Genomic DNA, 16,681 nt, shown 5'->3' on the forward strand with positions numbered 1-16,681 from the left:
GGGGCTGTGGCTCAATAAAAGTGGGATCCATAATTTAGTCAGTTTATTTTGAGTTTATTAATGCCACGTGTCGATTTCTAAGCGCATGTATATTAAGCGTCATCCGCTGACAGAGTATCATGCAACTCCCCGAAAAGTAGGGCGGGGCGTGCTGGCACGGCGCGAGTTCACTGTAATAACATACGTTACACGGAGTTCCTGCAACACAAAGCCTCGTGGGCCCACCCACGATGTCCTAGTAAAATCCAGTCCGTCCATCCGTTTTTTAAGATCATTTTATGACTAAAAACACAAAAATTAATAGATATAATATCCAAGAAGGCCACAACACATGAAACAGTGTGCATGGAAGCGTACACCATTGAAACCTTCGTGGGGTTTATCGTGAGTTTAATATTCCATCCAGTCCGTTCATGAGTTTATTACCACGTGTATTAATGGAACAAACAAATATCAGCCTGATCCAAAACTTTTATGGTCTCAAAAAGTTTTCAATTTTGGCCGTTCATTCGACACAGTTTCCTATAGTGTAGTTCCATTGAGTCTTGTATCCTGATTCAGTCTTATTTTCTCAGCTTAAACGAACTTTGAAAACTAATGAACGGAGTGGATTTTACAAATACATATCAGTGGGCCCCACGCGACTTGGTGTTGCAGTAACTTCCCGTAAAGCAAGCAGGAAACTCGCGTCGGGCGGGCTGGGGCAGCGGCCGGAAGGTTCGCGTCGGGTTCAAGTGTAACTCTCGGACTTGTAGACCCGCCTAAGAGACCGTCTGTTTCGGGTTGCCGGGTCCATACCAGGAAAGTTAGGAATGGAAATTGGTCTTTTTTGATGGGGACATGTGATGAGATCAGCCAAGAATTCTTGCCGAACTGACCTCATGAAAAGCAATGACAATGGGCCCCACACAACCCAAATCAACCTAGGGCTGAGATGACTTAACCCATTCAGCTGTAATAAACATAGACATGACTGACCCGACTTGAACCGAACGACCCCACTCATGTTTTAATGAGGAGAATTGCTGAGCCCTGTCCAATTAATGAATACATCGTATCTATGAATTGGATTTTAGGTTGGGCCCCATCAAAGTCGGAAACGGATTGGCTGCTACTCCTGCTGCCACCAGCCAATGGCTGGTGGTCGGTGCTATGTGGCCCCCACCATGATGTATGTGTCTCATCCATGTTGTCCATCTATTTTCCTAGAACATTTTAGGGTATGAGACCAAAAATGAGTTACATCCCAATCTCAAGGGGACCACATTACAGGAAACAGTGTTGAATGAGCGTAGATATCCAATCACTATTGTTTTCCTGTGGTGTGATCCACCTGGGATTTATATCCCTCTAATTTTTTGATATCAACCATAAAATGATCTGTGAAAATGGATGAACGGCATGGATGAAGCACATACATCATTGTGGGGCCCACAGAGCACCGACCACCGGCCACGGGGCTGGTGGCAGGGGGAGTAGCCAATCCGTTTCCATCAAAGTCTTCTAGCCTAAGCTCAATCCACTGCTTATCGAGTTCAAGCAGGTTTGGTCAGGTTGACCGTCAGTTGACCCACAGGCCAACCCAACCGCTTGCCACGCCTACTTTGAGTCCCGTGCCCATTAATATTTTCAGATTTAGAAATTTCTAAATTTCTCAATTTTAGAGCTTTTTCCACCCAGGGCCTGTTGGTTTTTATGTTTAAACTGAAAAAGAGTATATATTATTTACTTTTGTAATTCACTTTGTCTCATTGCACTTATAATCTCTGTTTGATTTTTCATGTCAACGAGATTGTATATGAGTAATTGTTACTTTGATTGTAATTGAGTAATTATTACTTTTTTATATTGTTTAATAATATGAGTGTATCTCCGCTTTGAAAATGGGTTTAAAAAGATCGATATAAATTTGTTGGTTGCATTGTGATATATGTGGCATATATGTGCCATCCATCCATTTTATTGGAACATTTTGGAACATCAGCTGAAAGAAAAACAAAAAAAAATAATCAATGCTTAAGTAGATCACACCAAAGGAGACTGCTTTTAAGTCCACCATTAAAAGTTATTTCCTTCACCCGGCCTACATTGACGTTTATTTGTCCTCTAACGTAGATATGGAGAAGGGGAGAACACAAATATTAGCTTGATCCAATATCTCTAAGGCATGAAAAGTATTTAACGGTAGATGTTTGATTCATCATGGGTTCCCATGGTGTGGTCCACTTGACCTTTAGATCTGTCGGCATTTTTGGGCTCCTACCCTAAATTTAGCGGGCATAACGATGAAAGGTGTGGATAAACCACATACATCACAATTGGCCCCAAGTTTGTTTCCAACCTCCCTCCTCGATTTTAGTGTTCCGAAGGTAGTTTGTTAACATTTGCATTGGGAACAATGTGATAGTTAGATAAATAATTATTACCTATTTACAAGGTATTCACCAACAGTCTTGTACTAACTTTCTAACACCTTAGTTAACCAAGTTGTTGTCTGAGCGAGGGTTCATTGTCCAAGCAAGGGTTCAACTTGTGAGTTGTTTGAAAATATTGCCACTGTTCGCAAGCATTTCTAACAGCTGGTCGAGGCCTTGGCTTAGTCTCACATAGGATGGATGAGCGCTCGAGTCCCTAGCTATAAGTGCGGTTCCACCCTTCCCTGTAACAAGGCCTTTTGGGGGAAACCCCAAAACCAAAATCGTGAGGCTTTGGCCAAAGCGAACAATATCGGTAAAGTGAGGGCTGGGTCGTTACAAATGGTATTAGAGCCGAGGGCGCCTCAACCCTAAAGGTGGGGGATTCTAACGCCCTAGTTAACTGGGTTATTGTTCGAAGGTTCAGTGTCCGGGCGAGGGTTCAATTTATAAGTTGTTCGAAAATATCGCCATTGTTTGAAAACATCGCTAACAGTTGGTCGGGGCCTTGGCTTAGTCTCGCATCAGATAGATGAGCACTCAAGACCCTACCTATAAGTGCGGTTCCATCCTTCTCTGTAACAAGGCCTTTTAGGGAAAACTCCATAATCAAAACCGTGAGGCTTTGGCCAAAGCGTACAATATTGATACAATGAGGGCTGGGTCGTTACAACTTGCATCAAATTACAAGTCAAATTAGGGTTTTGGTTGGTTTAGGCAGAACTGAAGGGTGGAACAAGCGACCGCTTGGATGAGTCTGTTTCACCTCAATTGAGCCACTGTTGTTTTCATAAAACCAGCGTTTGGTTTCATTTAATAAGAAACGTACAATGAGAAAAATATTCTCATCTGTTTTGTATTTTTTATTGATAGTTTATTATAATCAATCACGGTGCTATATTTGTACAACTAAAATGGTGCTACATATGGAATGTACTATGAGTTGTACATGGCTGTGCTTGATATGGGGCTTGATTTGTGCAATTATCCCATACACGGCTGTGCTTGATATGAGGCTTGATTTGTGCAATTATTCCATACACGGTTGTGCTTGATATGGGGCTTGATTTGTGCACTTATCCCATATATGGTTGTGCTTGATATGTGGCTTGATTTATACAATTATTCCATAATTGTCAATACTCCCCATCAAGTTAGAGCATGAAGATCTATAATGCCCAACTTGGATCTGAAGAAGACAAATAATTCACGTCCCAAAGGTTTTGTGAAGAAATCAAATTGTTATTGGGAAGTGGGTGAATAAGCGGGAGTAAAAAGACCAGCACGAAGATGTTCACACACCAAGTGGCAATCAATCTCTGTGTTTGGTGCGTTTATGGAAAACCGGGTTGCGTGCAATGTGAATGGCAGCTTAATTGTCGCAGTGAAGTAGTGCAAGGTGAGAATGAGAGATTGTGAGATCACGAAGAATAGAGCGTAACCATTTAATCTCATAAGAGGTGTTGGCCATGGCACGGTATTCAGCTTCAGCAGAAGAGCGAGAGACAGTGGATTGCTTCTTGGTACACCAAGAGATGGCGTTATCGCCAAGTTTAACAACAAAGCCAGTGGTGGATTGGCGAGTCATAGGGCAACTGGCCCAGTCAGAGTCACAATAGGCAAATAATTGGAAAATGCAGGCTGAAGAGAAAAATAAGCCATAACCGAGAGTGGTCTTCAAATACCGAAGTAACTGGAGGGCGGCTTGCTGATGGGGCGCACGAGAAGCATGCATAAACTGGCTTAAAAGATTGACCGTGTAAGTAATATCTGGACGTGAAATGGTCAGGTAGATGAGACGACCAACCAAGCGGTGGTAAGAGGCTGGATCAACAAGAGGGGTACCATCAGTGTCATTGAGTTTAAGATGTTGCTCCATAGGAAAGTAAGCAGGGCGATAACCAAGTTGACCAGCATCAGAGAGAATGTCCAGAATGTATTTCCGTTGGTTGAAAAAAATTCCAGCAGGTGAACGTGCTATTTCAATGCCAAGAAAATACTTCAGATTCCCTAAGTCTTTGATCTTGAATGCAGTAGCCAAGTGGTTCTTGAGAGTAGTGATGGTCGGTAGGTCATTGCCAGTAACAAGAATGTCATCAACATAGATCAGGATGGCAGTGAACACAGTGCCCGTAGTCTTGGTGAAGAGACTATGATCAGCATTAGATTGAGAAAAACCTGCCAAGGTAAGAACATGAGACAGTTTGGAGTACCATTGGCGAGAAGATTGTTTAAGACCATATAAGGATTTGTGCAAGCGACAGAAACGCTTCTCCCCCTGAGGGCAATAACCAGGAGGTGGATGCATGTATACTTCTTCATCAAGATCACCATGAAGGAAGGCATTGTGAACATCCAATTGGTGTAAAAACCAACTTTTAACTGTAACTATAGCAAGAAGACAGCGAAGTGTAACAAGTTTAGCAACTGGAGCAAAAGTATCATGATAATCCAAACCTTCTACCTGGGTGTAACCCTTGGCAACCAACCGAGCTTTGTGACGTTCAATGGATCCATCAGTCTTGAGTTTGGTTTTGTAAACCCACTTACAACTAATGGGTTTTTTGTTGGGAGGAAGGGGTTCCAGAGTCCAGGTATGGTTGGCTTTCAGGGCTTTGATTTCATCAGCCATAGCAACTTGCCAGTGAGGAACAAGAACAGCTTCAGAATAAAGGTGAGGGTCATGAACATTTTTGAAAATAGAGGTGAGAAAAGCAAAGTGGTTAGGACTAAAAAATGATAAGAGAGAAAATTAGGTAAAGAATGAACCGTACCTGAGAAAGTCTGTGGATCGGGAGTGGAACGTGAAGGCTCCGGGAGGTCTGAGCTGATAGAGTCTTGAAGGTAGGAAGGACGAATGATCTAGTGGTGTGGCCGAGAGGAGGCAGTGGGAAGGTTGGGTTCAACGGGTTCAAGAGAGGGGCTATTAGTGGGATGGTTAGGAAAATGCTCTTGGGGAGGAAGTGCAGGAAAGATATGGGTGGGGTCGATAGAGACAGGAGGGACAGTGGGTGGGGTGTCTGTGAGGTTATAAGCTGTAGGGTCAGCATAAGGAAAGACAGTCTCAACAAACTGAACATCTCGTGAAGAAAAAATTTTCTTGGTTTCTATGTTATATACACGATAGGTGGAGTGGCTAAGAGAATAATCAAGGAAAATGTAAAGGGTGACACGTGGTGAAAATTTACCACGATAAATGTTTAAAACATGTGCATAGCATAGACAACCAAAAACACGAAGATGTGCATAAGTGAGGGCTTTATGAAAAAGAAGTTCATATGGAGTTTTATGATGTCATGAGACCGACGGGGTAGGATTAATCAAATACGTGGTAGTTAGAATGCATTCACCCCAAAAAGAGATAAGTAAACAAGCTTGAAAACGTAAACAACGAGCAACATTTAAGAGGTGACGGTGTTTTCGCTCGGCAACACCATTTTGTTGAGGAGTTTCAACACAAGTACGCTCATGAAGTACACCATGATCAGAAAAGAAGTTTTGTAGGCGATGAGCTAAAAATTCCTGACCATTATTGGTGCAAATTCATTTTATGTCAAAATGGAATTGGGTTTTGATCATGAAAAAAATTTGTGAGACAAGAAAAAGTGTCTGATTTAAATTTCATGAGATAAACCCAAGTGACACGAGAATAATCTTCTTCAATAGTAAGAAAATAATGTACACCAGAATGAGAAGGTGTGGCATAGCCACCCCATATATCACAGTAAATACGATCAAAAGGATTTGCACTTTTATTTTCAACCAATGAAAAAGGTAAACGAGTATTTTTAGCATGAATACAAACATTACAATGAGCATCTTTATTCAAATCAAAGAAATCTTTTGGGGTACAAGGAAGTGAAGGATGACCTAAATGAAAATGCCATAACAGGTGGGCGGTAGAGTCGGTGTGAAGAGCAATGAAACCCGGGGCTCGAAGGTGATATAGACCTTCACGTTCCTCACCTATTCCAATCAGCTTCCTCGTGTGTTAATGCAAAGAGATGGAGTAAAAAAAATAAGGCAAGAGACGGCTTTAGTAAACTGGCTAATAGAAATAAGATTGTATTGAGAACCAGGGACAAATAACACATTAGTGAACTGAAAGGAGGTAAATAAATTAAGATTGCCCATGTGAGTGACTTGAGATGTGGCCCCTGTGGGTAAAGTGAGGGACTGCGAGTGAGTCGTGATATGTGTAGCATGAGGTAAAAAATTCATAGAGGCCACATGCGTTAAAGCACCCGTGTTAATGACCCAATGCAAGGAGGGCATAGAACTAGTGAGTGATTAAAGGCTAGAGGTACCAGAAAAATCATCTACATGGCTTGGCTGAAGAAGACCCATCAATTGTCGATATTGCTCAGTGGAGAGGCCAGGGATTACACTTGCAGTGGAAGGAGGGGATGTCCAAGATACTACATTGGCTGAGACGGTTGGAGCAGTTGCGGCATCAGGCTTTTGCTTAGGCTTAGAGGTATTCCAATGGGCTGGGTATCCAATAATCTCATAGCAACTCTCAACAAGGTGGCCTTCTTTTCCGCATTTGATACACTTCTTGCCATTTAATGCTCTATTGTGGACTGGATTGGAAGAGCGAGAAACAATCATGGCTGTGTTGTTGGGTGTGGGTAGGAGTGGTAGATGAAGGTGGCGTTGTGTCTCCTCTTGATGAACAGTAGCATATGCTTTGGTAGTGGAGGGTAGAGGATTCATAGCTAGAATTTGGCTCCTGATATTGTTAAAGGAATCATTAAGGCCCATGAGAAAATGAAATAAATATTCTATGTTTTCCTTTGCTGAAGCATTTTTTCAAGCACTGCATGTGCAAGAGTTAGGTTCCTATAGAGTGTGCAATTCATCCCAGAGTCCCTTGATGGTGTTGTAGTAGGCTGTAACAGTCATGGAATCTTGATGTAGATTGACGAGATCACGCTTGAGGCGATACAACCGCGGGGTCTTTCTATACTTCAGAAGGATTTTAATAATAGATCAAGCTTTGCCTTAGAGATTTGTCGATGGAGTTGAGTAACCAAGAAAGAACCATGTCGCAGCACCTCTCCCACAGTGTAGCTATGGACGCATCTGCAGGTTTTGTTAAAGTGCCATCAACGAAAACAAGTTTATTTTTGGCGTTGAGAGCCATACGCATGAAACGTCGCCATGAGGGGTAATTATCGCCGGTGAGAAGTTCTGGAACTAAGGTTGCTTCAGGGTTGTCGGCAGTGGTTAGGAAATATGGTGAAGTGAGATCACTGATGAGTTAGGATGGAGTTTGGCTGGGTTCAGCCATGGAAACGGAAACGTTAGAGATCCCAAAGAACAAGATGCTTTGATACCATGATAAGAAACATACAAGGAGAAAAATATTCTCGTCTGTTTTGTATTTTTTATTGATAGTTTATTACAATCAATCACGGTGCTATATTTGTACAACTAAAATGGTGCTACATATGGAATGTACTATGAGTTGTACATGGATGTGCTTGATATGAGGCTTGATTTGTGCAATTATCCCATACACGGCTATGCTTGATATGGGGCTTGATTTGTGCAATTATCCCATACATGGCTGTGCTTGATATGGGGCTTAATTTGTGCAATTATCCCATATACGGCTATGCTTGATATGGGGCTTGATTCGAGCAATTATTCCATAATTGTCAATATCATTAAAGTTGGGTCATGTTTAGTGTGTATGGAGTTGTGACGCTCAAGCACCCATATTGAACAGGGATATATATTGCATGACCGAATTGCAAGTGCCATCGAGCACAAAGATATACATGTGCCCGATGTTGTGTGGGGCCCTAATGGTAGAACCACCTACCATGACTCATGCAACCCCCGTTGTATAGGATGGCCATATATCTCAGTATAAGATGTGCCCAAGGTATGTCCCAAGTGCATATGATGGTCATGGCATAATAGGGTACTGGAATCCATTGGCCACAACTCTTTACGAACAACAATCGTTTGTCCAATCTAAACCATACATGTTTAAGATGACATCATATATTAGCTAAGGAGAATCTAATTGTCTACAAGAAACACATGGTCATCATGATCTACGACTAAGATCGCCCCTATCACATCCACATGGTTGATGGATTAGAGCTCACATTGGTTTTCCGGGCAACAACTCCAACACATTTGTCCAATCTTAAGTTTTTAAGGACAACAAGAAGAACCACTCCTCCACTTACCCCATATTAATGTATATTTAAGGTGGTATTACATATTAACTAAGACATCATATGTCCACCTAGGACACTTGGTTATCATGATCTACATTTAAGATAATCATCATCACATCCACATACCAATTGAATGGGCTCACATTAGTTTTTTGGGAACCAACATAAAGGAAACTATATATTAAGCCCATGCTACCTACAAACAAGTGCACACAATGATAACCTAGCTTGAACACATAAATCATGGCATGATCTTAACCATTAAAATTGTGAATCACTAGAAGATCGATAGTGAAGATATGCATGGCCCAAATGCAGCCTGCCTAAAAAAACCTCACTAACATCATCAATAGCCTATTTTGGGCTTGAATCAGGTCAATGCCTTACCCAGTAGCCTATCTTGTAAGCATGCATTTGATCTACAATTTACAAATTAAAGATGTCAATGTATCCAATGAACTCAACCTAATTTTATCTGGTCCTAGTTATATTTTTTGGACCCTTCAAGAAATCAGGTTAGATGTTGGTCTCTCGTTTAGATACCTGGTTAAATTCGCATCCAATTAGATCGATTCAAGTTTATCAAATTGATTATTATAGCAATATAATCAGGTTTTCTAAGCCACATGCATGTAAGAAGCCATTTACACACCACACGTGTCACAGTGGCACAAATGTCTGCAATCTCGTTTCATCCATCCATCCCTCCATCCATCTGCTGGGTCTAACCATGTGAATGCTCTTATTTGACTTGAACTCAACTAGAAACTTAGATTTAAAAACCTGACGGATACCAAAATTCAATTATGGGTCTTTAAGAACGAGGCTTCTGTCACGCCCGAACTCGGAAACCGGGCTCACAAAATTCCCGATCGCCGAATCCGGCGCCGACAGCCTCCGTAGAACCCCATTCTCGGACCCCGGCATCCATTCACCAGGTTCCAATCTTGGGAGACTACAAGGAGGATTTCAAATCATCAGTCTGATTCATAATGAGCATAACAAAAGCATAACCCACAAACAATAACCACAAGAACACCACCACAAAATTCACTATGATCAAAAACTTTTGAGTACAATGCGGCAGAAAGGGGAAATACAATGCAACAAAAGAAATAAAACTCCAGAAGCTCTGCTGCACGCTCCAACTACAGCAAGACTAGGGCTGCGACTGCGTCCTGGCGTCACCTGCACGCATCAATCGTGCATAAGCTTATGGAAAGCTTAAAGGGTGGTGTAAGTGTGTGCGCAATATAAACGTGCTCAAAATGTAAGGTCAGAGTGATGCGGAATCATGGTGATGAGTACATGAATGCAATCAGCCGTACCAAGGCTATGCGGTGCAAGATATGAATGCTATCGGCCATAACACAGCCATGCGATGCGAGATGCAACTCAAGCATGCCAATCCTCATCATGTATCAGTACAGTTCTCATTCTGGATAATCACCGGGGTTCAATACACTCCAAATGGCACTGTCGCTCTCCTAGCCGCACAGTCCAAGTAAGCGTAAGAAACCTCACTATCCGCCTGGCCAATAGTCTACCAATACCTATCCGGCACGTCGATAGCGGACCCATTCGCGAGCTGGTCAAACTCAGCCTAGTATTGCCCCCTACCCTCGGGCGAGTAAGGCCACACCCCTTTCCAACCGACCACGACACAGTGGGAGACGCGACCTCCTGGTATTCGGCCCTCGTGCGCTCATCTATCCACTCGGTCTCGACATTGGAGTCATCCTCTGGTACCATCGGGTTTAGGGATTTTCACCCAGGGACGTTTATGGCGCCCGTATGCTAGAACCAAACATTTTCGGTATCCAACCCAGCCATCCACGATGTGTCTATGGAGGCTATGGCCCTGATGTCACTAGGGCATACGATAACTGTAATCACACAAATGCAAGTGTATGAGTCACACTATCAGTCATGCAACAGTCATGTATGTACCATGCACTTATATGGGCAACTCCACCTATCAGGGAGCCCATAAATAGTCTGCCCAAAGGCATATGCTATGATCGGTCACTCCTCTCATCAGGCATACAGATGATGCGAATGATCATGAATCATGGATCTATACTAAACATGTATAAAGAGGTGGGTTCTAGGTATAATGGAGATGGGCCTAGACGGCCTACTTACCACAAGTTTGGGCCTATCAATGGGCCTTAGGGAGAGCTATAATGCAGACATTTAACCAACATTATTAATGTGGACGTCAAACCAACATCGCTCCCAAGGAATGGCCTTCCATGAATCACATATTGTAATGGGCCTTTTGTACATCTAATTGGGTTTTGACCCAAAGACCCAAATACATCAAATGGGCTACATAACATGAGCCCCATATCTATGTCAAGGTGGGCCTCAACAAGGACCACTAATGCATGAAGATGGGCCTCCATAATGGGCCTTAAATTATCTCCAAAAACAGTTGGACAGTGGCATGAAACACATACATTATGATGGAGCCCACACTAATAGAGGGTATGGTTTACAATACTTACATAAGTGGGGCCCACCAAAATGCTCATTTTCCACCCAACTTAAGGCCCAATAAGATGTTTATTTTCCAACCAACTATTCATAGGGTCATGTGGACCCGGGTAGGGCCCACTACAATATTTATTTATCACCCAGGTCACGTGGGCCTGGATAGGGCCCACTGTACTATTCATTTGACATCCAAACTATTCGTAAGGTCACGTGGGCCTGGATAGGGCCCACTGAAATATTTATTTCCCATACAACCTGTTGATGGGGGGGTTGTGTGGGCCAAGGGCCCACTGAAATGTTCAACCACGAGGTGAAGGGGCGCACCGTAATGTTATTGTTTATTTTTTTTTATTTATTTGGTATATATTATATATGTATATTTATTTATATTGGTGGGCCACGTCCACGTGGGGCCCACCACAATGAAGTGATTGTGAAAGTCGTCCAGCGTCCAGGGACACTGGACGTTGACAACGTAAAGTGCCAATGCTTTAAAAAAAAAAGGAAGAGAGAGAAAGAAATGGTGGACCACTCGTGCAGGCCCCACCTTGATGTATACATGTAATCTAAGCCGTCTATCCCGTTGCCCAGATTATTTTAACCGTTGAACTAAAGTTTGGGACCCATCTGAGAAACAAGCGGGTCATGCCATAGGAAACAGCGATCCTACCTTCGATTTACTCTCTAATGCTCCGGTATGTCTAAAACAGCCCAACATTGGACTCTATGGGTTTGTATCAAGCCATGGGGACCCATGACTGGGGTGGATCTTGCAGATGCGGGCCCCGTCTATGAAAAACCGTAGAAAAACCGTTTTAAAAAAAAAAAAACCAACAGCAGCAGCAACTGCTGCCACTGACGCCAGGCGCAGGCAGCGCCTACACTGGACGCTCCTGACGGGCGGACGAGGCAGGGCCTCACGGCCCAATTGCGGGCCCCACCTTGATGCATTTCGATGATCGACACCGTGCATTTGATGGGTCCCCACAAACCGTACGTCCAACTCAAAAATTAGCCTTATACGGAACTTAGGTAGGCCACACCATCTAAAATCATGTGAAGACATGTCTAAACATATAAAAACCCTTGGTGGGGCCTACTTGAGATCTGGATGCGGCTGAAACTTGGTCTGTACTTTCAGCCAAGTGGGGCACACATAATGGGCGGGCTGGATCCATGGACCACATCACAGTGGGCCCTAGGTTGGGTGGCCTCATCAAATGACAAATAAACCTTACTGTGGGGCCTCGTCCAGAACGGGTGCAAAAAAAAAATAATAATAATAAAAAAATAAAAATAAAAAAAAATAAATAAATAAATAAAAAATAAACAATAACATTACGGTGCGCCCCTTCACCTCGTGGTTGAACATTTCAGTGGGCCCTTGGCCCACACAACCCCCCCATCAACAGGTTGTATGGGAAATAAATATTTCAGTGGGCCCTATCCAGGCCCACGTGACCTTAAGAATAGTTTGGATGTCAAATGAATAGTACAGTGGGCCCTATCCAGGCCCACGTGACCTGGGTGATAAATAAATATTGTAGTGGGCCCTACCCGGGTCCACATGACCCTATGAATAGTTGGTTGGAAAATAAACATCTTATTGGGCCTTAAGTTGGGTGGAAAATGAGCATTTTGGTGGGCCCCACTTATGTAAGTATTGTAAACCATACCCTCTATTAGTGTGGGCTCCATCATAATGTATGTGTTTCATGCCACTGTCCAACTGTTTTTGGAGATAATTTAAGGCCCATTATGGAGGCCCATCTTCATGCATTAGTGGTCCTTGTTGAGGCCCACCTTGACATAGATATGGGGCTCATGTTATGTAGCCCATTTGATGTATTTGGGTCTTTGGGTCAAAACCCAATTAGATGTACAAAAGGCCCATTACAATATATGATTCATGGAAGGCCATTCCTTGGGAGCGATGTTGGTTTGACGTCCACATTAATAATGTTGGTTAAATGTCCGCATTATAGCTCTCCCTAAGGCCCACTGATAGGCCCAAACTTGTGGTAAGTAGGTCGTCTAGGCCCATCTCCATTATACCTAGAACCCACCTCTTTATACATGTTTAGTATAGATCCATGATTCATGATCATTCGCATCATCTGTATGCCTGATGAGAGGAGTGACCGATCATAGCATATGCCTTTGGGCAGACTATTTATGGGCTCCCTGATAGGCGGAGTTGCCCATATAAGTGCATGGTACATACATGACTGTTGCATGACTGATAGTGTGACTCATACACTTGCATTTGTGTGATTATAGTTATCGTATGCCCTAGTGACATCAGGGCCATAGCCTCCATAGACACATCGTGGATGGCTGGGTTGGATACCGGAAATGTTTGGTTCTAGCATACGGGCGCCATAGACGTCCCTGGGTGAAAATCCCTAAACCCGATGGTACCAGAGGATGACTCCAATGTCGAGACCGAGTGGATATATGAGCGCACGAGGGCCGAATACCAGGAGGCCGCATCTCCCACTGTGTCGTGGTCGGTTGGAAAGGGGTGTGGCCTTACTCGCCCGAGGGTAGGGGGCAATACTAGGCTGAGTTTGACCAGCTCGCGAATGGGTCCGCTATCGACGTGCTGGATAGGTATTGGCAGACTATTGGCCAGGCGGATAGTGAGGTTTCTTACGCTTACTTGGACTGTGCGGCTAGGAGAGCGACAGTGCCATTTGGAGTGTATTGAACCCCGGTGATTATCCAGAATAAGAACTGTACTGATACATGATGAGGATTGGCATGCTTGAGTTGCATCTCGCATCGCATGGCTGTGTTATGGCCGATAGCATTCATATCTTGCACCGCATAGCCTTGGTACGGCTGATTGCATTCATGTACTCATCACCATGATTCCGCATCACTCTGACCTTGCATTTTGAGAACGTTTATATTGCGCACACACTTACACCACCCTCTAAGCTTTCCATAAGCTTATGCACGATTGATGCGTGCAGGTGACGCCAGGACGCAGTCGCAGCATAGCAGCAGCAGGAGTGTGCAGCCGAGCCTTTGGAGTTTTTGTTATTCGCACTATCTTGTATTTCCCCTTTCTGCCGCATTGTACTCAAAAGTTTTTGATCATAGTGGATTTTGTGGTGGTGTTCTTGTGGTTATTGTTTGTGGGTTATGCTTTTGTTATGCTCATTATGAATCAGACTGATGATTTGAAATCCTCCTTGTAGTCTCCCAGGATCGGAACCTGGTGAATGGATGCCGGGGTCCGAGAATGGGGTTCTACGGAGGCTGTCGGCGCCGGATTCGGTGATCGGGAATTTTGTGAGCCCGGTTTCCGAGTTCGGGCGTGTGACAGCTTCGACTCAACAAGACTTGAAAATGACTAGATAAGGCATGGGTATTTTAGGACCCAACTTAAACTCATAGGTCCCTTCTGGATCTATCTCAAGTGAAGGAAAGCAAAAGGCCTCGTCAAATCCTCTGGTAGTGGTTGAGTGTTGACCTACACCATTCATAAGGTGGACCCTACACTTACATGTGTGGATGAAGAAGAGGAAGATGAGAAGGGCACTCTCCATTTTAGGTAACACCCGAGGGGCATTTAGTGCTCTATACACCTCCCTTTTGAGATGTGATCTACTTTATAAAGAGGAATTAAGGTTTTAAGTGGGATTTTAACGGCTCGGGCCTGGGGTTGGTCTCAGCCTAGATTTTAAACTATTTCGGGCTGGGCTGTTGGGCTAAGCTTATTCAAAATTCATATTTTGGCAAGCTTGAGCCTAACCCATTAACACACCTAATTTCAAGGGTGCACCCAGTATGGTACCCTATCAACCCGTGGACTTATGTGTATCATACTACAAAGAAAATCTATGACATGCATGCACTCATGATCCAATTTTTCTATTATTGTGGATATCCACCAAAGATCTACATACCACGTTGATCAGTAGTGGACCATCAAACATGGGCCATAAGATTGTCGTTTAGTGCAATCAAAATGGTTAAAACAAAACTTTAATGGTTATAATCCATTAAAAAAAAGTCTTCTAAGACCTTTTAGGTGTTGGGCCTAGTGTTTAAGTATGTGCCCCGAAAAACCAATGTGAGCCCTAATCCACTAGTCATGTGGATGGGCCAGGGCTAATCTTATCCATAGATCATGATGATTATCAGTCCCTCATAGACACCTTGTACGTCTTAATGTATAATATGGGTTAGTTGAGGAGTGAGTCCTCTGATAGTCCTTGGGAGCTTGAGATTGGACATGGTACTCATTGATTGTGGAGAGTGGTAATCTATTGATCTCAATACCGTTATATGTGACGATTGTCACACATACATAATATGCACTTGTGGACACTGTATCTTAAGATGTATAGTTATCCTATCATTGGTTAGGATGGACTGTACATCTCAAGATGACCACGAGTCATCCTATATCAAGAAATTGGGTTGGATCCTACTCTTTTCTTTAGGAGACTAGTTAAAATTGGGTATAGTTAGATTGAGTTAGGTCCATCAAACTAATTATTATAGCAAATATGATGAGGTTTCCTAAGCCACATGCATGTAGGAGGCCATATATACACCACGTGTGTTAGAGTGGCAAGCATGTTTGCAGGCCTGTCTCATTCATCCATCCATCCATCTGTTTAGTGAGTTTAACCATGTAGATGCTCTTATTTGTGTTGCTCTCAATTCAATTATATTAGGCCGCGCATATGAGCGAGGGCCTAAATTAAATGTATGTGTGTAAGTAAGATGCGCGGGCATGTCAAAGTTTGCCTAACTCAAGGGTTGATTGAATTGCTGGTGTCCCCTTCATAGAGACAGATAGATTGGAGATTGGACACAAAATCCAAAGTCCTCTCAACCACCAATACTGTGCTCCGTTTAAACAATTTGTGGATGGAAGGAGGTTATTGTAATAGCCCAGATCTCCCATACTCGGGTATGGAAAAGTCTGGATTATTACGTCAAAAAATTATTTCTTGCTTAAATACACTACGCTTTCATGATAAAAAGCATTGTTGTTGTCATCCGTCTAAAAAACTAACCATACTATCACCCAAACACATGATCAGATACTAACCGTCTGGTTTCACATTTTTAGCATGTCATCTGACCACCCATCATAATCGAATCCGCCAAACGAACCACCTGAACATCAGAACATCAGAATGAATCGATCACTATGAAGATCTTATGATATATGTCCAAAACACCGAGTAACTTTTCAATTAGATGTGTACAAACGCTATTTGGAACGACAAAGTGTGTTAACTACTAAAAGAATATCTTAGTCATCCTTAAGAAATCAAGGCTCAAATTGAAGCATTAGAAATAGCATGAAAAATAACGAATGTTCATCTAATTTCATCGCATCTGGACGGTGAAGTTAAGAGTTATGGAAGGAAATCCATGATAACCAAAAGGGTAAAATTGTAAATAACTAATGCCATTTGCATGGCATTATGGAACATGAATATCATAATGGAGGTTTCAACAGCGAGAGTTCCTCCAGACTGTGTGGCCCACCTTACTATTGGATCTGCCCCGTTTTCGACCCCGTGTCCTAACTTGATATGG

Source organism: Magnolia sinica, chromosome 17 (genome assembly GCF_029962835.1).
Source record: "Magnolia sinica isolate HGM2019 chromosome 17, MsV1, whole genome shotgun sequence".
Taxonomy (NCBI): domain Eukaryota; kingdom Viridiplantae; phylum Streptophyta; class Magnoliopsida; order Magnoliales; family Magnoliaceae; genus Magnolia; species Magnolia sinica.